The sequence below is a fragment of the Sinocyclocheilus grahami genome, unplaced genomic scaffold (genome assembly GCF_001515645.1).
Source record: "Sinocyclocheilus grahami isolate Dianchi unplaced genomic scaffold, SAMN03320097.WGS_v1.1 scaffold103.1, whole genome shotgun sequence".
Classification (NCBI taxonomy): Eukaryota; Metazoa; Chordata; class Actinopteri; order Cypriniformes; family Cyprinidae; genus Sinocyclocheilus; species Sinocyclocheilus grahami.
This window is the reverse complement of record NW_015505282.1, coordinates 1,460,626-1,483,219: the sequence shown is the minus strand read 5'-3', so window position 1 is coordinate 1,483,219 and position 22,594 is coordinate 1,460,626. Positions and strand designations below refer to the sequence as shown.

Sequence of the window (22,594 nt, the reverse complement as noted above, 5' to 3'; positions counted from 1 at the left end):
AGGAAAAAAATGGCTGCAATATAACAAAGAGTGAAAAATTTAAGGGGGTCTGAATACTTTCCGTACCCACTGTATATGCAATAAAAGCTGGCAACTTTTTGTCTCTCTAAGGCTACTTTTATTGTACATACCTTAAACACAATAATATATATATTTTTTTTACTTTTTCATAGTTTCATGTTAATTGGAAATTATGAAAATTACTATAATTTAAAATATAGTTTTGGACAAGGTTAAAACCATAACATATATACAAGAAATGTAAAAAAAAAAAAAAAAACTAAGATTCAAAAATGATATTATTTAGACTATAATTAAAAGTTAACTGCCCAAAAAGAATTCTAATCTAAACGTAACCATCAATATAATCTTCACCTCCATCGTATGCAGTGTAACACTGACCTTGAAAGAGGGTAAGATCTTTTATGAGTCCTGGTCCAAACAGCCCCTCCAAAATGCTTTCGAACCCTGTGAAGCAGACAAAGGTATATTCTTATTAGCTCTGTGCAAGGTCTATAAGTACAAATCACACATCTACCCACGTCCAACCCCACATGTGCACAAACTGCTTTCAATTTTATGAACTAAATCAATTCTTTGCCGATTTAATGTTGCCACTCAATTTAATTAACTGCAAATACTGGCTCAAGTGCAGAGTTGATGAATACATCCTGAAGAATCTGCTAAAATGGGAAACAAAAAAAAAAGATAAGTATTATTCTGTGTAAACGTTTTATAGTAGTGATTCTTAGAAAGGAAATCTTGGAAAGGAATCAATTGCAATTTAGTCATCTGAATGTCAAGATGTGAATTCCTGTAATTTTGGTGCTTTAAAAAGGGAACAAATTTAAAGACACAATCTTTTTGAGTGGTTTACCTTGCTATACCTAATGCAAAACACATTGCAATCTCCTAATTAAATAAAATAGCAAAGAAATCCACATAGATTTATAATAGCAGTCATCATAATAAAAAATAATAAGCATGAACAAAATAAAATTTTCGTGCAATCTCCAGTCTAAACCGCACACTTAAACTTGAATGGATCATAGTGGCATTTTCTCAGGTTGTTTAAGGCAAATCCTTACAGCTTGTTCAATAACGTCCTTAGTTATGCTGTCGCAATGATTAAGAAGAACATAATCAAGTTTTTGTCCTTCAGGAGATGGCTGTCTTTCTGACAGAAACACAAATCGCCAGGTTTAGTTAATGTGATTCACTATTCATCAGCTGTTCCCGCTGCAGTTTGCTTATAAAGCATGCATTCCAAATTGTTGCTGGCTACAAAGGAGGCTTTGAAAACAAAAATGAGCACTTAAAAATGTTCCAACATTCCAGTTCATTAAATGCACAGCATTACTGCTAAAACTGCAGCAGTTTTGAAGCTCTAGTGGATAATTGCATCGGTACACAATGATTGAGTACTGTACATAGAATGCAAAGATATTTGTGATAAAGCACAACATTATGTTAGACTTGTTTTTGTAATTACATTTCAGAAATACTAACAATTTTGACAAAAAATTAAATCATACTCTTGGTAATAAAATGTTACCAAATTTCTGTTTGGTATTTTTATCTAACATATTTTTTATTTTTATTGGACAAAATAATGAACAACGCAAGATTCAGAAGATAAAGAAAGATTGTCAATTTTATATTCATCTGTTAAAAGTAATTTTTTTTTTCAAACTTCAGGATTTCATCCTCAAAGCTAACACACAATGACTACAAACTTCCAAATTTGGGATGCTTAAGATGGTAAAAAGTGTTAGTAATTATAAATCAAAACTGATAAGCTAATTTTATTACAAAAAATAAATAAATAAATCGAGGTTAAAAAACGTTTACAAATGCCACATAAAACAGACCCTAAAATATAAGCCTTTCCCAAGTAGACCAAAGTTTGGGTTGCAAGGTATTAATTATTCCGTTTTATCATCTGCAACATGGTTTCATAAGTCCTGGTGTAATATTCAATACGAAAAGCACTAGTGCAAGAGGCCTGTAAGAGGAGAACTGTGTGGGATATCGCCACAAAAGAGAGTCTCAATCAACCCAACAAAACTAGCATTCATTCACTACAAAACTCTAAATCACCAAGACCTAATAAAGAATGCAGTGCATACATACACACACAAAGATTGAACAATCATGGTAAGGAAAGGTCCCATGGAGGGGTACGTGAACGTACAGAAACAAGCCAATCAATTCAACATTAGGGAGGGTCACATCAGCAGCTTTTTGTTTGAACTTCCTGGTGACCATTAATAGTCTATATATAGTGTAGTGGATGTATAAATAATTTACTTTCACTGGGCAACAAGCCCAGTATCTAACCAGTAGATAAGATCGATATATCGTACAGAGTCTGAGTACTGCAGATGGTTGAAGGACACTATTTCCAAGCAGTCTTCCCACACAAGCTAACTGTTCAATATAAAATGTAATTAAATCTAACCTAACAAACTGCATATGTTTAATCTATATTAAGGACAGATTCTTTAGAAGGTTCGGCTACTGTAAAAACATAATCATGCTGAAATTAGCCTAAACATAATTAACTTGGAGTGCTTTGCTTATGTTTCTATATCCATGAACTACATTACGTTTTTTAAACAATAACCTCATGCTATGTTCTTGTCATGTTCATGTTCATATATGTGGAAAAAAAAGAAAAAGGAAAGAAAATAAGAATGCCACAACCTGGATGTGATAATGTCTCTAAGCAAAGGATGATATTTGGCATTATAATTATTTTTAGCTGTGGTGACGGCATGTCAATTTAGAGATTTTCACACATTGGACCGAGTACCGAACCCTGAGGCACACCACTTGACATTTGGCCCCTTTAAAATGAACTTGGATATTAACTGCTTCTGAATTATTATTACAATAGTTTACTAATATTTTTGATTCATGAATGTTGCTGTAGTGTTATAGAGTTTTTTGATGTTGTTTTATTTTAAATCAAATTGGTTGCTAATTTAGGCTTCAAATATACACTTTCCTAAAGGCTTAAACTGTTGTCAATGTCTTCCGGACTTCTTCTGTAACATTTTTAGGAACTAAGCACCACCCAAGAGATCAATATCATCTTACATAAAGACTAGGAAAAAAAAGAGCTTTCTCTCTCCGGGGAGTACAATACCTTCATTAAATCATTAAAATCAGCATATTGGAGACGGTGCACGCTTTCTTCCCCGTGGTTTATCTTAACCCTAAATTAAGCCAACTCCCTACCCCCAATCCTTCATACATGGGAGGCAGAAAGGGGGTTGGGGTTGTTCTTGAGGGGAAATCTGTGTCAGATACAACCATCTGGTTGAGCCATTCCATGAGACGGATACTACTAAACTGCCTGGCCGAAGGGAACCAAGACAACTTAATTTTTAGAGTTTAAGAACAAATCAATGAACAAATTGACCAATATAATTTACTGAAACACACCTGTTTCAATACACACACACACACACACATATAGTTACTGTAGCAACATTTCTGATGGTAAGAGTAGATCGCCCTCTATCCAGCCCCAAGCAGTTCAAAAGACAAAAAAAAAGACACTCCAAAAAATATGTTCCCAGCCCTACCCCCACCCTCATTCTTCAGTCCATTGTTGTGTTTAAAGAGTAGTTTCTCCACATTTCAACTGCATTTATCCAATTTCACTCCGAGCATATTCAAATTGGGCAGGGGCGGAATAAACTGGGTCATTTCTCTTTGTTTGGTTAAGGAGTTAACCCACAAAAAAAGCCGCAGTCCCTGAAAAAGCAATCCTAATCTGTGGAGAACCTGCCATTGTGACCCTGACAGCTATTCTTTAAATTTAGAAGAAAAAAAGCAGCAACATTTTTCTGATAATTTTCTGACAGGAAGCTGACGGCTGAAATTCAGTGTGGCGGCACGCAGGAGTCACGCTGTGCAGTTCACCGATCCTGTTGGGGCCAATGATTTATTCAGTGCGCCATGTGCCAAAAGCAGAACGTCTAATTAATTATCCAATTATTTAATTATCCAACTGAAGGCCGCTGAAATGATTAGAAATTCAATTGTTAAGCTCAGGCTTAAAATCTTTTATTATTCCTTTGACATAAAAACAAATGAAATAAGATTTCAATGCGCTCCAATATTAGCTCAGCAAGAAATGCAGCAAGAATACAGAGCTCATTTGAGAGGTCTCACTATGTTTAATATGTCTTTTCAATATATTTAACAAAATGCATATCTAAATAATGTAAAGTGAAATGCACGCTGAAAATGTCAAAGACGTCAACACTACATGAGTAGTACATACTTGAAGTACTATATAAGTAAACAAATAATAACACGCTTCCCAAAAAGCTCAAATAGCTTGAGGATTTGATGTATTATTCATGTCCGTGATACAAAAACATTAAAATATGTATTTAGTGTTGGGATTTGTTCAAACAAGCTCAAGAAAATGTCGCTAGACAAAATCTGATATGAGAGTAAGGAATTTAAATGATTACATGCTGTCTATAATGTAAATATAAATAAAAAAAAGTTTTAATAAATAATATTTAAAAATATATTATAACATTTATTCATAAATAATATTAGTAGTATTCATTATTATTGGTTTATATCTTATTTTTATATTTTTTCAGCAAGTATTGAATGAGCTATAACTGGTTTGGGGCTGTAACAAATGATAAAAGATTCATTATTCAATCAAATGTTTTTTAAATGTAATCAAATTTAAAAGTAATTAATTTGACATATATTTTCACATTTTTACTAACATAATTTAAATTCACAGATCATTATCTTCAACTCTAGATGCAGTGACAATTTGTCTCAATGTATTCAAACGCTTATATGTTTTATTCAGTGTTTAAGACGCTCATATTGTTAGTGGAGTAAAGCAGATGTTGAGGTAACAGATATTGCCTTGAAGATTTGACTGCTTTTACTGCAGCCGGAAAGATTCACCCTTGAGAAAGTAGATAGTAGATGCATGCTTAAAGACGTATCGCTCTCTAGGAAGCATTTCTTCTCTTGTCTCAGTCACCTGCAAGGGACGGCGTACACACATACTGTACAAACGAACGCTGAATGAATAGAGTGGATGTCGCCTGTGACTGCTGTTGGTGACAATGTGATATCTATAGACTGAAGTTCTCTACTCGGTGAACTTCTACTGAAAGTGCTTTATAGGTTTCCTACGCTTCAATTCACACGTTCTGCCAGATTCAATTCACTTCAGTTCCAAATAAACTGTAAGCACCGACACAAAAGCGTAGCCCACAGCAGAACAAATGCTTTGTCAAATGTCAAAATGCTTTGAACGTTTCTAAAAAAAAGGAAAACAAAATAACTAAATAAACACATGGTAGCAGAAATAGACAATTTGACAACGATTCAAAACACTTTTTTAATGTTTGGCCTTCTTACAACGTGAAAGAATTGTGGAGAGAAAATAAAGCCTTTTGTAAGCACAAATAGCATAACCAAATAAACTGTAAGCACCGACACAAAAGCGTAGCCCACAGCAGAACAAATGCTTTGTCAAATGTCAAAATGCTTTGAACGTTTCTAAAAAAAAAAGGAAAACAAAATAACTAAATAAACACATGGTAGCAGAAATAGACAATTTGACAACGATTCAAAACACTTTTTTAATGTCTGGCCTTCTTACAACGTGAAAGAATTGTGGAGAGAAAATAAAGCCTTTTGTAAGCACAAATAGCATAAATTTTTGGCTTTTATACCATGTGAGAATGAAAAACGTTGAGAAGTGAAGGGAAGAGATTTTTTGCATGCAAAATGTTGCAAGCCGGATTCGAACCTCCAGTGTCCGCATGAGCATCATAGCCTTGCTACATAAAGTAAAAGCCTTTTGCATTTGCCTTTACATAAATGCAGTTGCATTTTCTTCATTCAAGGCCTCTAACTACCAAAAAAAAAGTGTTTTCCTTTATGGCAGAAGTGTAAATAAAAGAGTGGCACTTCACCTGTGTGAGATATAAATAAGCATACGCTATTGCCATTTTGACTGCCTTTACGATTTAATGCCCTCTATCCACGTATTTCATACATAGACATCAAACTAATTAATTTGAAGGATTGCAGAAAAAGCTAATTATGAGGTCGCAAGGTGCACATATTTTATTATTAAAGAGAGAACAGAAAAGGGAAGTTTGTAGCGGCAGACCGGCTTTTCTAAGACGTGCGCTTCCTAACCTCGAGGCGTAAAAAGAAGGTTTGCACGTTGCTTAGTGACACTGGGCGCAATCGCTATACTTCTCTTAATTAGCCTTTCCTCCATCCCTTTGTCTCCTGCCGCCTGTCAGTCATTTCATGGACTATATATATAACGTGTTTGGTGTGCAATTGAAAAGTTGCTTTAAAAATAACTCAGCTCGTCTGGCTTTTGATTTCTAAAGGACACATGAAGTATAAAAGGGGGGGGGTCCAATCAAGAAAGCGACCCCCATCATCCATTTCATAAGGGTCTTTCTTTGGAGATGAATGACTAATTATGCTCCTCAAATGATGTGGCATAGCATCTGATGAAGTTAGGAAAGTATTTATAACATGGTGGTCATAACCATCTACTGTAGATGCATTAGATCAAGCGTGCAAGGTTAAAGGGGAGAATTACTGCTAAATTAGTTTTATACTTTTTTTTATCCACAGTGTATCATGATTAGAAAATGACTGATGAGTTTTTTTAATGTAGATATTCAGAGATCTGGATGGCAGATGGCCAATGTAATACTGATTTTATGCATATAAAACAGTTCAAATATTGCAAATTAGATGCACACACATCTAATGCAATTTAGTTTGTTCGACTAATTGACAAACTTTTCTTAACTACAAATATTGGTGCTTTAATTAGCTTGCTGAGTTTTCTGTTTTTGAAGACAACAAGAAGAACACATTTGATCCCGGTCAAGTGAACCTGAAACTGGACTAATTCTTTTGAGCTTCCAATTAATTAGTCAGTTAAAGACCAACTATCTAGTTGGTTTTGAAATTGTGCACATCCCAACTCAAAAATAGCCAAATATCCAAACTATCCATTGGAAATTACCAACTGGCAGAGTTAACTGGATCTCAACAATCTCAAAATGGTCAAATAACAGTCAATAACACAGAAGTTAATAATAATAATAATAGACAATGCTTAAGTCCAAATGATCCAAAAATATTATGCCCAAAGCTGTACTCTATCTTGGCTCAATTAAATAAATAAAAACTGAAACATTTATTTGCATATATTTGATAGTGTTAACAAAAGTGACAAAAATAAGATTTCGCTGTTAAACAGCTCTCTGTTTTTGAAGACAACAACTAGAATGAACAAGATCGCGGTCAAGTGAACCGTAAACTGGACTAATTATTCAGGCCCTTCTATCGATTAGTCAACTAGTCACTCAGGAACCCCCACTAACTAGTCCCCACTAATATCCCAACTCAAAATCAGCTATTGGAATCGACCAACTAGTACACTTATCAGGCAAGAATCTCAAAATGGTCAAACAGGGCTGGGCAATATGTCCAAAAATAATTATCACAATAAAAAATGTCATATCTGTCGATATCGATAATTATCATGATAAATTTCAAATCTTTATTTCTCTCAAGTTTAAAAGCATATTTCTGCTCCTAAGTAAAAGTTGTAGAAACCGGACCATTAATTGTGGTTTTAAATACTCGTATGGTAAGAACGCGACAAACACTTGACATTCACGTTTTTGAATTTTTTACACTTTTCCAGTTATTTTTCTTTAACAAAATAAATGACTTATTATAAAACAGATAGTTCCGGTCCTTGATTCTGATTGGTTGAGCCACGTTTGAAGCTGTTGTAAATTACTCTACAAACACACACCTTTGTTTAATTCTGTGTGTTGCTCAGCAACCACTTTGTTGGAACCACAACTGTTTCTGAGGAACTACATTGTTTGGTGGAAAAATACTGTTTTTATTAATATCGTTACACTTTATTTGCTCCGTTTTATTTTGTGAAACCTTACTACGTATATGGAATAACCGTTTTATAAAAGCAATAAGTCCCGTGAAGCCGTGGTTTACAGTGAATTTATAACAGCTAACAACGTCTCTTAGCTGTTATAAATTCACTGTAAACCACGGCTTCACGGGGCTTAATGCTTTAATAAAAAAATTAAATAATTAGTTTCTGCATGTTCTAATAAGTGACATTGCTTCAAATCCAGAAAGAGGTTTGTGTTGCCTAACTTTGATGACGTATCTTCAGTACAGTTTGCAGTGCAGGCTGCAATATTAATAATATTACCTTTTTTGTCTCTTGGAAATGCACATTTGAGTTAGGATGCAGATGTAAATTAAAGTGTATTATCAAAAACATCTGTAAAAAATTGTAACAACCTCATTTTTACATGGTGAAATTTAATTTTTCGGACAGTTTTATTAAAATTAATCATTGGTCTTCCGTATAGTAGCATACACGCTAAAAAACGCTGGGTTCTTTCAACCCAACTTTGGGTCAAATATGGACTAATCCAACTTTTGGGTTAAAAATTGAATGTAAAAATTTTATTTAATTTTAAAATGTTATTTGACTCAAAGTTGGGTTGAAACAACCCAGCAATTTTTAGAGTGTACATTTAGATCATGATAATCACATTTAAAACCACACATATAGCACCTCAATACCATGGTAAAAATGTAACTAGCCTATATGGCTCCTAGGTATTTGTATGAAAAACAGTAGTCTAAATACATTTAGTATAAATGCAAAAACACTATAGCTTAATCTCAAAAAATACTGTAATTGCATTCCATTACTCCTTTAATAATACATTAATATGTCCACATTAATAATATAATAAAATATTCCACATTTCTGCCACAACACCATGTTAGTGTTAGTGCTACTACAGTAAATCCATGGTAAATGATGGCGAATGTCTTCTGACTGTATCGTTGTGCACAGTGTTTCTCCTGTTTGTCAGCGCTGTTTCATCTGGCTTTAAACTAGTTTAAATCACTGTGTTGTTTGTGTTGTTCGCTGAATTCAAGCGCTTCACACTGGATCTGACCGAGATTCATCAGCGAGTAAATGCATCTGCTTTAGTAAATTGGCGCTGCGCTGCTGTTTGAACTTTGAACCGAGCGGATAAACGGTGTCGCGCTTCAAATGAGTTTCGCCTTTAGAGCATAAACATTATTAACATTTATCAAATTCTTACTATCGTTTTATCAAGGAAAATTATATTGTGATAATATAGTTATCGCTTCATCGCCCAGCCCTATGGTCAAATAATGGCCAAGAACACATGAATTATTATTATTAATAATAATAATCATTATAAACTATAATAAACTAGGTCCAACTGATCCAAAAATATCACACCCATTGCGGTATCCTACCTTTGGCTCAATTTAGTAAATTAATATGGCAGAGAACGAGAAACAGCTAGTAATTAACTAATTAATCAGGCCCTCGTATCGATTAGTCAACTAGTCACTCAGGAACCCGCACTAACTAGTCTATTTAAAAATTTTTGCACATCACAACTCAAAATCAGCAAAATATCCAAGCTATCCATTGGAATCGACCAATCAGGCACAAATCTCAAAACTGTTAAAGTGCAGTCAATAACACATTAATAATAGTCCCAACTGATCCAAAAATATCATGCGGCATGCCCATTGTCCAAAAATACCATAGCCTCTCTTGGCTCGATTTAGAAAATAAAAAAGAATGTTGCATTAATTTGCATATTTTTGATTAACAAAAGTGACAAACATGAACTAAAAATACTAAACCCAAAGTATCAAAGCAATAGCCAAATTTAGACAACAAATATAATTTGATACTCTAGAGACAAGAAAACAACCATCTAAATCAAGGAAAGAGGTAAATAAATAAATATGATTAAAAAATGAATCAATCGTTTGTCTGAATTGCCTGAATAATAAGTCTTTTGTCTAACCTACAATAGCACGACAAAAACCTACGAAAAACACGACAAAAATCATAAAGATAAAAAATTATGAATGTTTTTCATCTTTAAAGAGAAAATAAAAGCAGACATTGCCGTCATCCAGATAATTTTGTCCTTTTACCTGAAAGACTTTGCTTTTCCAAAACATTAAAGAAACAAATGCATGAGCATTCCTGTAACAAGGTACAAGGCTAGTGCGTGAAATACTGAGAAAAACAAATAGAGAACGCACACAAGTGCTTCCTGCATCCACTATTTTATTTCCCCTTGTTCGATTCCAGCAAGAACATTGCAAGTGTTTTGGAGAGGGGGTTAAACAATATCATTCTTGACCTAGATTGTGTTTGAATCAGAGTGCGGGAAAACCTCAAACCTGTGCTATGAGGGAACGGCCAATCACATTTAACCCATCAGGACATCGCCTTCCACGACAGGACCTTTTAGGTCACCAAGCCCCAATTGCAGGGAATGTACATCTCGTACATGCATCATTTGTCATAAAAAGGAAGTGTTGGCCACGAAAGGCAATTTTAAGTTTTTGATGGTGGTGATTAGTGTCAAAAGCAATGTTTACCTGGCCATTAAGTACCAAATCTGCAGCATTAGGTTAAAGTAGACGTCTGGATTTAAGTCTGCTGTAAAGCAGGTTATTTATAGGGTTAAGTGTTCCAAAAAATCAAATATGATATCGAATAAAGAAACCTTTTTTTTTTTTTGCAGTACTTCATTTCAAAAAGCTAAATTTTTTTTTTTTGAAGAAGAATACAAAGTCGATTTTCCTTCATCTTTGTGAGCCGCTCTGCGTTAGTGAGTCACGACAAATGGTTTATTTTCAGGGCTGGCACATGTTAAACTGCTATAGTGATCTTAAAGTAAACCCACAGAACATCTGCAGCACAATTAAAAATATATTTGTCTCTGAGAGAATAATTTTTTTAAATTAAAAATGCCAATTTTTCTGTTTTTACAGCGTTATATTATATAGGTAGACCATTATTTCACCTATGCAGTAAATGTTGCCAAGTATATTCAGTAAGTAAAATGCAACTTGGTTTGAAATGACTGAAAGAATCATATTTAATCATTCTCAGTGATATGTGACCCTGGACCACAAAACCAGTCGGTGACTGAGATGTTAGAGAAAACGAACGAAACAAACATATATCTGAAGGATGGGCTAACGTCTGCTAATTGGCTGGTTGTGTGAAAAGGTAATTAATTGAACGTTTTGGATTCAGCTGACCCTCAGATGGCTGTGCTTTAAAGGGCATTCACTTTTTCAATAGGGTTTTACTGCATAAACCGTCTAACATCTAAAGTATTGCATGCAAATTAAAGCACTGTTGCTGACACACACAGACGACAAAAATTGGACTAGTCGACCATTGCAAGGCACCCCAATAGCTAATCATGAACCAAAAAGACAAGGAAAATGCACTGAAATAAAAAAAATTAAAAAATCAATTAACTGGATTAATCAAAAATATTAACATCACTGTTACAGTCACTTTACAAAACAAATTTTTATTTACAGGGTAAATACAGGGTTTATTTGCAGGGTAACATCTAGATAAATTATAGGGTTGCAAAGGGGTGGAAAACTTCTGGTAAATTTCCAGAAACTTTCCAAAAATCCCTGGAATATTCCAAAAAAATCCTGGAATGTTTCTAAAATTTACTGGAAATTTGCCACCTTTTTGCAACCCTAATAAAATATTACTGAAACTGTATTCAAAATTAATAATTTAGTCAAATGTAAAATCAATCAAATAATTTCAAAAAGAAAGCCTATTATGAAAAGCATGCTACACTTGAACCTATCACTGTATACCACATTTTATATGCTTTTCTGCACATTCTAAGTGTTTCATGCGTTTCAATATTAAAACTGCTTTGCTAAAAGTGATGCTAAAACTTACAAATGTTTTTTTTTTTGGTATTTAGGAATTGTAGCAGCATAAACATTAAAACTTGAAAACTAGGCCAAAGCTTTTAATTCATTTGCCACCAATACTCTAAAAAATCTGCATCAGCATTCCCCAAAACATCTGCTGCATTAGGCAGCAAAAATAATAAAAATTCCTTCAAACCCCCACCTTAGGCGGCTTTTTAGGGCATTCAACTTTGAGCGCATAATCTAAACCCATTCTGAACACGACTTTAATGGAAAACAATGTCACATGAGAGGCAGACAAAAAATGGCAAGGCAAATGGCAGATTTTGACACATTTGGATCTGCAGGGATTGGTTTAGGCAAACATGAACTACAGCACAGAAAGAGGAAGAGTAAAATTTGAGCTTATCTTGTCTTTACGGTTACTGTATATCAAAAAGAAACACTCCCAAAGTTCTTGCACAACAGCCTGTTAAAGAACATTTCACTTCATCAAATCAAAGGTCTCGCTTACCCGGAATCTTTTGGGAATTTAGAGAGGAAACATAACCTGAGAGAACAAAATGTGCCCAAAATTCAATGTTCTTGACAATAAAGCCTTATTTAACAATTATTATTCATTTGCATTTACAAATGTAGTTGTGAACAACATGCAAACAGTCTACACAATCAAACATCCACTATTCGAACTGGTCCAAAAAGTCTGGGATATAGTATGGATATAGTATGATTTAATCTAGCTGTCCTTTGACAGAATGAGAATCCCTGGGGTTTAAAAAAGAGAAATTAATGGAGGCAGGCTTCCCAGATGTCAAAATACTTAGGCACAGAAGCCCAGCGTATTTAAGATCTGAAAAATCCAGCGGAAAACCAAAAGTATTATCTCTGTGGGAGTATAATGCTACTACTTTTAAAGTAGTTTACATGGTTTAGCATAACCCTGACAGCTTGAACATGAAAGTGGTGGAAACCCATGATAAATGCTCAAATCAAGAGGAATCAATGTTTTAGTTCCATAAACAAAAATATAACTTTTTATATACATTTTTAATTTAGTTCATTTAAAGTGCAATGCATCCTAACAGCTGTTGTGTGTTTCAGCGAATCGTTCAATATTTTACATAAAATGTTAAGTAAAATGCATGATACGGTAGAAAACTCTGGGTTTTACCATTTATTTCATATTCTATGCAGTATATTTTCCCCCGTACTGTAAACACATGCAGCTTCTCAACAAGAAAAAGATCCATACATAATTCAGATGACAGTTATTTTTTTATCAATCTAAAATGCTGTTGATTTTCAGTGGTGGTAAAAAAGAATGCAACTCGAATCAATGCACCTTCTCGCAGCCTACATGCCAATTAAAATCGTCTGGAAACTGTCGTCAAATAGCTCCAGACGCTTCTTTAACAACCTCTTCACTTGGGGGTGGATGTTCAAGAGCTGCTAGAAGCGGTTTACGGCCAAGATAGAAAAAATAAAGGTAAAGTCGCTCTCGATGTGCACCAAAAAGGTTCTCAAACCACCAAAACCAAAATGCATGATTATGAACCATGCATCGTATTTTTGAGAAGAACTACAAGAACTTCTAAAAGCACTAGGATATCATCTAGATAAGAAGGTAGCCAAACTGGAGACTCTGGCGAGTGATAAATGCCAAAGGAATATCCTAAATAGCCCTATATTTGAGCGAGATGTTGCAAGAATCATAATTGGTCATAAGATTGTTGCTGATCTTTGATGAAACGAGAGGAAAGGCAAATGCATACGGGAGCTTTCCAAGACAGCGAGGGGGAGGTAGATGATGACTAGAGATAAAAATAAAAAGTGACATTTTTCCTGATGGTAATGGTTCTCACAGCAAGCAGCTTTGACCTTCAGTTTTGTCTGAATTTGTGACGCTCTCGTGCATGACATCAAATGTGTGGTGACAAATTCACACAGAAAGAGTAGGAAAAGCCAGGAAACCAAGATTCGGTTGGGTTTTGTCGCGTCCATGTATGTATTAGCTGTTTGCAGGCAGATAAAAATAAACAGCAGACGAATAAATTTGTCTGATTAAAACAGCGACACAATGATTTATTTAACCTAAGCTCCACACACATGATCAAACTATATTTTATGTATTTAGACGCGCCAAGGCTAGATATTAAAGACCACTTCAAGAGTTAAACTCAAATTACAGATCACCTAATACATCAAATCCTATTCACGGGTCTCATTCAACAGTCTTTCGCCAAACCTTGAGCCACCGATAAATGGAAATAATTTAATTGAATATATACTCTTACTTCTAGTGAGTGAAAATAAATGACCAAGCTGTTCACTAGAGAGAAAAGCATACCATAAAATATGAATAAAATCAGTTGATGAATGTTGGTACTGTCTGTCAATTATTAATTTTGCATTTATGTATTGCTAATATTAACATGACATGCTGCTCTCGTATCTGTGCAAGGCTATCTACGAGTTACCCACAGATCAACAAGCAAGCAAAGCTAGCTGTAGCAAACATAATAGTCCATGTAACAGACTACAAACAGAAACAGACAACAAAAAAGAAAATGATAACAAAATATGATACCATTGACAGCCCAAATTCAGCATCAAACTGACCGGTTTGCAGACGGGAAAAAAAATCTTCTTTGCAACTTCTAGCAATGCTGGCTTTCAAGGAGAGTTTGCTAACAACAGTTTAGAATTTGGAACTTTGACCCTTGAAAGTTTGAGGAAATGATTTATGATGCTCCCTAAAGCGTTATCAGCAGAGCCAGAATGTAAATTATTGTCATGAAGGTGTGAATCAACTTTTACATACTTCTAAAAAGGGCGATTAATGACTTTGGTTGTTTTTTTACGTCCCAAAACTTGCTAAGCTCTCATTATGGATTCACTGGTGACTTTCAGTAGACTAAGCCCAAATGATTTAGTCTACATTTCCTCGAACCATGCCTAGAATTAATCTCTTGTGATGGACAGAATATCGGCATGGCGTAAGATACAAGCAACAAATCGTTAAGCCTTCAACGCAGCAGTTAGCCTACATTTAAAGCAGAGTTCCCACACATTTAACCATTCCTCCGTGGCATGTCCAGTCATTTGTGATTAGGATAAAGATGTTAAAATAATTTGTACTATCAAATAAATATTTTTATTCAATTAACTACATCAGGTAACAATCAAGTCCTCTACTAAAAACTCACAGTCTTTAAATTTCACTAATGTTATCACCGTGGGAATCTTGTTAAAGGCTCACCGTCAAATATCTTTCCTATTTAAGAACAAAATGGCAACGAATCCACCCATCTTTACATCAGGGCCTTCATACTTCCTGGAACGGGCCCTTTTGGTACAAATTAGGAGCTTTTCCTCATAGTACGAGGAAAGCTAAGCCGTTTTCACTGACATATACGCCATATCTGATAACAAAATACATACTAGTCTTTTTAAATATATCAGTTTATCATATCTGATACGATGTAGGACATGTTAAACAAACGGGAGAAAGGCTTTACCATTTATAGGGCCCCACATATGCTCATATTCAATACCCGACATTAATGCAGCACTCAGTATCGTGATATTATCTACACTGTTGTGGTGGATAGAAAGAGTGACCAGCATTTACTCAAAAGCTCCAAAAGGGTTTCTGTCGGACATTAAAAGGGAGATTAACACAAATCTAGGGTTGAAAACTAGGAAACCTCGACTCAGTAATCTCCCAATAACATCAGATACGGTGATTTAAAGGGATTAAACAAAGCTAATGAAACACTTAAAGGGGGAGGGGCGGGAAACCAATCGTTTCTGTCATATTTCTTGGCAATGAGAACCAAAAATGAGTACACAACAAATAGAAACGCGACTCTAGGCTTCCCCAAAACCGAAATATTGTTGATATCTGCACACATTTTGGCTTACACTGGCACGTCTCGTCCAGGAACTGCCTTGCTGCTTCAAAGCGAGCAATTGAGGAAAGAAGAAAGAAAAAAATCAAAACAGACTCAAATATCAGCGCATATGTTCTGCAGGAGCCTCCTGCTTAAGATCAAGACATTATGTCGACACGTTCAGCGCAAGACGAATCTGGCCTCGACACGGCGGCGATAACAGCTCAGCAGTATGCGCAGAGTCGTTTTCTTTGTCATCCCCACCTTCCCCTAAAATACAAAATTATTTTCTGACATTTCCCCATTGCAGCAATGTGCGCTCCCGCGGCGCCGGGCGCGCGCGGTGGGGCGGGGGCGCGCACAGCCCTCCCCTCGAATAATACAGTAGCCTACAATAAAGCAGGGAGCGCGCACACGGGCAAAACGGACGCCGCTGATTGGTCAGCGCACAGTTCCCTCTGTACACGTAACACGCCCTGCTTACAATAAATAAACATCGCCTACATTTCCTCCAAAAAAAAAAATAATATTCATAATAACTTAAAGAATGGCGCTGGGCCAAAACAACAGCTGTTATGCTGTCAAATAAAAACGCAAATGTACATTATTTCTCAAACAACGGCCGCGCAACTAAACTCATAACTGCAATTTTTTTTTTTTTGATAAGGTCCAGCGGCTATATGAAAAATATCGTTGCGAGACAAAAAAAAAATCGGCTTCACTCGCCACTCAAGGCAGTAGGTTTCCGCCGGTCCCCACACCGAATAAACGCATTGAATCAACACGCGACGCTCCGCTGGACAGCCCCGCGCGAGAGGTGAAGCAGCTTACCTACACAGTGAATGAGTTTATGCCGCCACGAGTCCAGCTCCTGCCGAAAGCCGCGCCTCTCGATCGTGCATTGCTGCCTTCTGCACAGACTCGCCATTTTCTAGCGGCCCCTCCCGCAGGCGCGCGCCTCACACCGGGAGCTCCCGGGGCCCGCGTCAGCAGCCCCCTCTCCTCTCTCCGCGGCTCTTCAGTGCTGCAGTCCCTCCCATAACCAAATCATGCTCAGCCTATAACTGAAGCCTTGCATATTTCGCCCCAAAGAATTTAAGAGCCTAGCTGTCTTAAACAATTTTGGATTTGATTAAATGAAACTAGTATTAATAATCGTGTTTATGATAATGGTCGTGTACTGTATTATGATGATGATCATATATAGGACTATAAAATGCATTCTTAAATATTTTAATAATACACTAATTTTTTATCATTTTATTTGTGTCCCATTACAGAAATAGCCTATTACAAAATGCACTGAATTTAGCCACGTTCACACCAAGAATGATAACTAGCCTTTATGTGACCCAGGACCACAAAACCAGTCATAAGAGTCAATTTTTTGAAATTGAGATTTATGCATCACATGAAAGCTGAATAAATAAGCTTTCCATTGATGTATGGTTTGTTAGGATAGACAATATTTGGCTGAGACAACTATTTGAAAATCTGGAATCTGAGGGTAAAATAATAATAATAATAATAATAAAAATTAAAAAGGTTTAGAAAATCGCCTTTAAATCCAAATTAAGTCCTTATAGCAATGAATATAATAAAAAAATATATAAAAAAAAAAAGTCGATTTGCTAACTTTCTGCTTTGGTCGTGTTATAAACCAGGACTTCTGTTCCCTCACAATACCGCTGACAGTATAAAAGTTACAGTACGGTTGACGGTAAGCTTTTTGTTAAGTGGAAATGGAGTGACTGACAGCTTTTATTGTACTGGCAGCGGTGCTGCAGGTTTCCTTGTGTGATTTCAATGAGTTACTGCGGTGGCAATTGTTATATGGGATGGCATAGGAAAAGAAAGGCAAATGAATAAAATATAAATGGATTATAAGTTCCTCGCTACCTGAGAATAATCAACTGCATTTTTCTTCCAAACGGCATGTCAGTATAATCGTCTACATGCCTTTTCCTTTTTTTGTGTGGAGAATGTGATGATTAGCTGGATGTCCAAGTTGTTCTTTTCCATACAACACAAGAGGCCAGAATAAGGGATATCAAACTATAAAAATACAGTAAAAGGAAGAATGTGTGAAACAAACACTTTTCAAATCTAAAGGAAGCCTTATACAGTATATTCGGCTCTAAGAGACTCTGTTCAGATGTGTTTTCAGAGGGCGTTCATTGATGTGTGCATAGAGAGGCACAAGCAAGGCCGTAGCTAGTAAAGGTAAAAGGTGGGAATGTTTCTAAGGACCCAAAGGTGTACAGTTATTTCAGTAAAAAAAATGTTTTATAATAATCTACAAATGCAAGTGGCCTTAAAGGGGTCATGGCATGGATTTTTTAGTTTATTTTATTTTAATATGTTCCTTGCAAAAAAAAAAAAATGTGGAAAAATTATTATTTTTAACCCTCATTCTGACCCTCTGTCTAAAACAATGTGTTTTAAGGGGCGTGTCCTTTAAGGCTTGCCAGAAATCGTCCACTGTTATGATTGGCTAACGTCATTGCATAGAAAACGGTATCAACGCCCCCTCACTATTGCATTTGAGTGTTTTTACAACATGATCAAACCAAATACGTCAAAACAAACGTCCTTTCACTCCATTTGTTCTATTGACGACAGACTCAAACGTGTGGACTGAGTCAGAAAGTGAACGTGCATCTGTATACTGTATCCAGACAAGATAGCAGCAGTGATTGTCATTTCTATTTGCTTTTATCGCGACGCAACATTCACGTTCAGCGTGATAAGCGACTGAACACCAGTGGGCGGGGCCTATGGTGAGGAGATGATTATTCATCACTCTGGAGGCGGGGTTTATGCAAATGTTTGTGCCCAAGCCCAGGTTACGTCACTTTGCTCCTCAGATCCAAGCAAGCCATTTTTGGAGCTTGATTAAATAAATGCTTTGTTTATAATGATGAGGACGTTTTAAGCTATGAAACTTGCAGGATGTTTTAATGGTACAAAGACCTCTTAAATGCCAAAAGAACAGGGCGAATTTGATTTCTCATGTCATGACTTTAATATTTCGACATGTACACTGTAAAAAAAAAATCCGTAAAATTTACGGTAAAAAAACGGCAGCTGTGGTTGCTGGAATTTTACCGTAAAAAATATGGTAGCAACGTTTTACGTTTTACGGTTTTAACTTAAATTTACAGTTAAATACCGTAATATCATTAACTGATATAATGTTAAAATACCAACCTATTGAAGTACTAAAATCTGTTTTGTACCTTTGTAATACACTGATAACCACCAAATGCAGGTGGTAATGAGAAAGTCACATGATGAACCAAAGCCTATCACAAGCAGCTTTTAAATAATATCTTAAATAGAAGGTGCACAGTGTCATTCACACAAACACTAAACACCATCACGGTAACACACATGAAACTGAAATAATGCAATAAACATTCATTTAACAACATTAGGTGTGACACACAACCCTAATATACAAAAATGATAAGAAAAAACGAAGAAGAAACATAGTTATTTCAACAAAAAACAATCAAATTTTAAATGTAACGCAGGGAACATTTTGCATTAACGCAGGGAATGTCAATTTACGGTTAGTCAATTTACGGTCTTTTTCACTTCCAAAAATGGTATACTACCGTAAAATTAATGTCAAATACATGTAATGTCCAATACAGTTTTTCACCGTATATAGTAGGGGAATTTACCGTTAACCATTTAACAGGTTTTTACTGTAACATTTTTACAGTCTTTTACATTCAATTCACTGTCATTTTTTACAGTGTAGTCCTCTCCATACTCTCCAAAAACCTTATTTTCTAAGAAACCTATAAAAATACAAATAAATAAAAATATCTCAGATTTGAACTTGAGTAGTCTGCAAATAAGCACCAATATGCAACACATTGAAACAAGAACAAATTAAAATGTATTCAGTGAAAATGCTTCTTTGAATGAGGTACACCTACACCATTTTTTTAAATCAGTATCTCCCTTTTTGTGTTACATGGGCAAAATGGTGTTAACAATAAGATCCTTTACTTTTCCCAGCATAAATGAATATTAAATGGAAATAAGACATGGGACAAAAAGAGACTAAATAGCGCTAGAAGTGAATTCAGACTTTACAATGAACTGCAGAAATGTGAAAAATGTGCATTCTCAAAGTCAGGGTCAGGATAGTAATCGGAACAAAAATATATTCAATACGTTTCATTTTTGGAAAATGAAAGTTCTTTGTGGCATGGCGAACCATAAGTTCCAAACAAAAAGTCTACTGATACTAAACAATTATATCATAAAGAGTCATCTACAACTTTAGAGACAGCTAAACACACACAAACAGAGGCGCTATATGTACCAGGGTACCCTCAAGGTCTTCTTTGCAGTATGATATAAACAAAAGGCATCATTCCCACAGGGAAAGACAAAGCAGTCACTCACAACTGATCTGAATACGCTATTTTGGTAATGATATAGTAAACCGTAACAGAAACAGTTTTGTTGCGTTTATTGTATGTACGGAACAATGCAGTAAATCGATTAGTTGTAGCACGTTCCCATGGAGACCGAACTGAGTCTGACCCGTTGATTGGTTGCGTCTTTTTTTTTAATGAGCGTCATTGACTGCATGACCTTTGGTGAGACATTTCTGAACATTTAACATTTAAGCCTCCAAGAAATGACTATTGAAAGCCCCCCATGGCGAACCATAAGTTCCAAACAAAAAGTCTACTGATACTAAACAATTATATCATAAAGAGTCATCTACATCTTTAGAGACAGCTAAACACACACAAACAGAGGCGCTATATGTACCAGGGTACCCTCAAGGTCTTCTTTGCAGTATGATATAAACAAAAGGCATCATTCCCACAGGGAAAGACAAAGCAGTCACTCACAACTGATCTGAATACGCTATTTTGGTAATGATATAGTAAACCGTAACAGAAACAGTTTTGTTGCGTTTATTGTATGTACGGAACAATGCAGTAAATCGATTAGTTGTAGCACGTTCCCATGGAGACCGAACTGAGTCTGACCCGTTGATTGGTTGCGTCTTTTTTTTTTAATGAGCGTCATTGACTGCATGACCTTTGGTGAGACATTTCTGAACATTTAACATTTAAGCCTCCAAGAAATGACTATTGAAAGCCCCCTTCCACCCCCGCTCAACTTGCACACAAGGCCAGCCTTTCTTAACTCTCTCGCTGCCTAATTCGTTCCTTAGCCTCGTTTCATGAATACAGCTCAAAGCGTTTAGGGATAATCTGATGTTCAAATACCAGTGTAGTGGGGGAGGGGCTTCACGGACAGTGTTTCTTTGGAGACTGGGAGCGCAGTATGGGTGTTAAAGGGGCCAATGCAAAAAGATTAGGCACTGATGTAATGTAAGCCGTGTACGTTTTCAGTAAACCTTGATAGATTTGTTTAGGCTACTTAGTGTTTCCTGAACTGAATTCAGTTACTGAATCTCCAGCGCCATGCCAAAACAAATTATATTTCACCTGATATGAGCTTGCAGTCTGAATTCAATAAGATATGACATACAAAGATGGAGTACCACAAAATAATATAAGGAAGACTAGGTTTCATTCATGAAACACAAGCAGAGTTATTTTTATGTAAAAATACATAATTTTCAGACTCATTAAAGTCTTTGAATTTTCCAAAATGTGGTATGCAAATTGCATGTGTAAATTGTGCGTAAAACGTCCAAACGTTTAGTTATCTTTCAGGGAAACTGATGACACTACATTTTTACAACACTATACTGTAAAAATTATTTTTCAAAGGTTATTGGAGTACCCTCCTTTTTTTTTTTACGAAAGAAAACACCTACTATTTCAGCTTTTCTGCTTCAAATTACATGATTCATTCTTTTTTTTTATCTTGACTTACATTTTTTTTATTTGTGAAATTTACTAGCATGTAAATTGTGCGTAAAACGTCCAAACGTTTAGTTATCTTTCAGGGAAACTGATGACACTACATTTTTACAACACTATACTGTAAAAATTATTTTTCAAAGGTTATTGGAGTACCCTCCTTTTTTTTTTACGAAAGAAAACACCTACTATTTCAGCTTTTCTGCTTCAAATTACATGATTCATTCTTTTTTTTTATCTTGACTTACATTTTTTTTATTTGTGAAATTTACTAGCAATTTCTAAGTGAAAATGATTTCAAATTCTAAATTTTTTTCAGTGTGTGTACTATAATATGAAATTAGTTCATTTATCCATATATAGGTGATATTTAAGGTATAGAGGTTAAAATAGCAAGTATCGTTTTTAATTTTGTGCACAGATCCCACAACATTCCTGTTCGCAAGTAAAATGTTAAGTGTGTAGTTAATTCAATTAAATTCATTTAATAGGGGCTATTTCTGTAGTATATATTATTCACCACAAAACTAGCTTGGTAGCACCTCAGTTATCATGGCAATGATATTGCAGAGGTTTTCTTATTAAATCAGAACGACACATTTCCCCTGATCACAGACAAAACCTCAGTTTCCAAACTTGAAAAAAATAAATTTTCGGCAATTAATGTAAGTACCTGCAGAACTAATATATTCCAAGAAAAAGTGTGGGTTACAGTAATTAGCTGAACAGCAGGAGACTTATTAACTTAAATTCAATAAAAGAAACAGACTTTGGTCTCTGCGCTGCTAATTGCTACAATAAAACCTCCTTGGATTTTCTTGATGAAATAATTGTACCTGCTTTTGTATTCATTACAAAAGTTACACAGAACAAACAAATAATTAACTACAAATCAAACTAAACATTAATGAATATTGTTAAGTTTTTTTTTAATGCAATTGGGTAGCAATTCTGGATATGTTTGTAGAAATT

The 22,594-nt window shown here is 35.4% G+C and overlaps 1 protein-coding gene across 4 annotated transcripts in view; it reads right to left on the bottom strand.

Annotated features, from left to right (window-relative positions):
• The window catches only part of LOC107588451 (ligand-dependent corepressor-like), a 31,120-nt gene extending 14,450 nt beyond the window's left edge, over nt 1-16,670 (bottom strand). For 3 of the 4 annotated variants that reach the window (XM_016276548.1, XM_016276550.1, XM_016276551.1), the window contains exons 1-2: nt 16,584-16,670; nt 403-468 (exon numbers count right to left, since the gene is read on the bottom strand). The gene's annotated coding sequence lies outside the window, so the exon portion shown is untranslated. The remainder of the gene's footprint in view (nt 1-402; nt 469-16,583) is intronic. The other variant, XM_016276549.1, reaches the window with a different exon arrangement.
• Nucleotides 16,671-22,594: the final 5,924 nt, after the last annotated feature.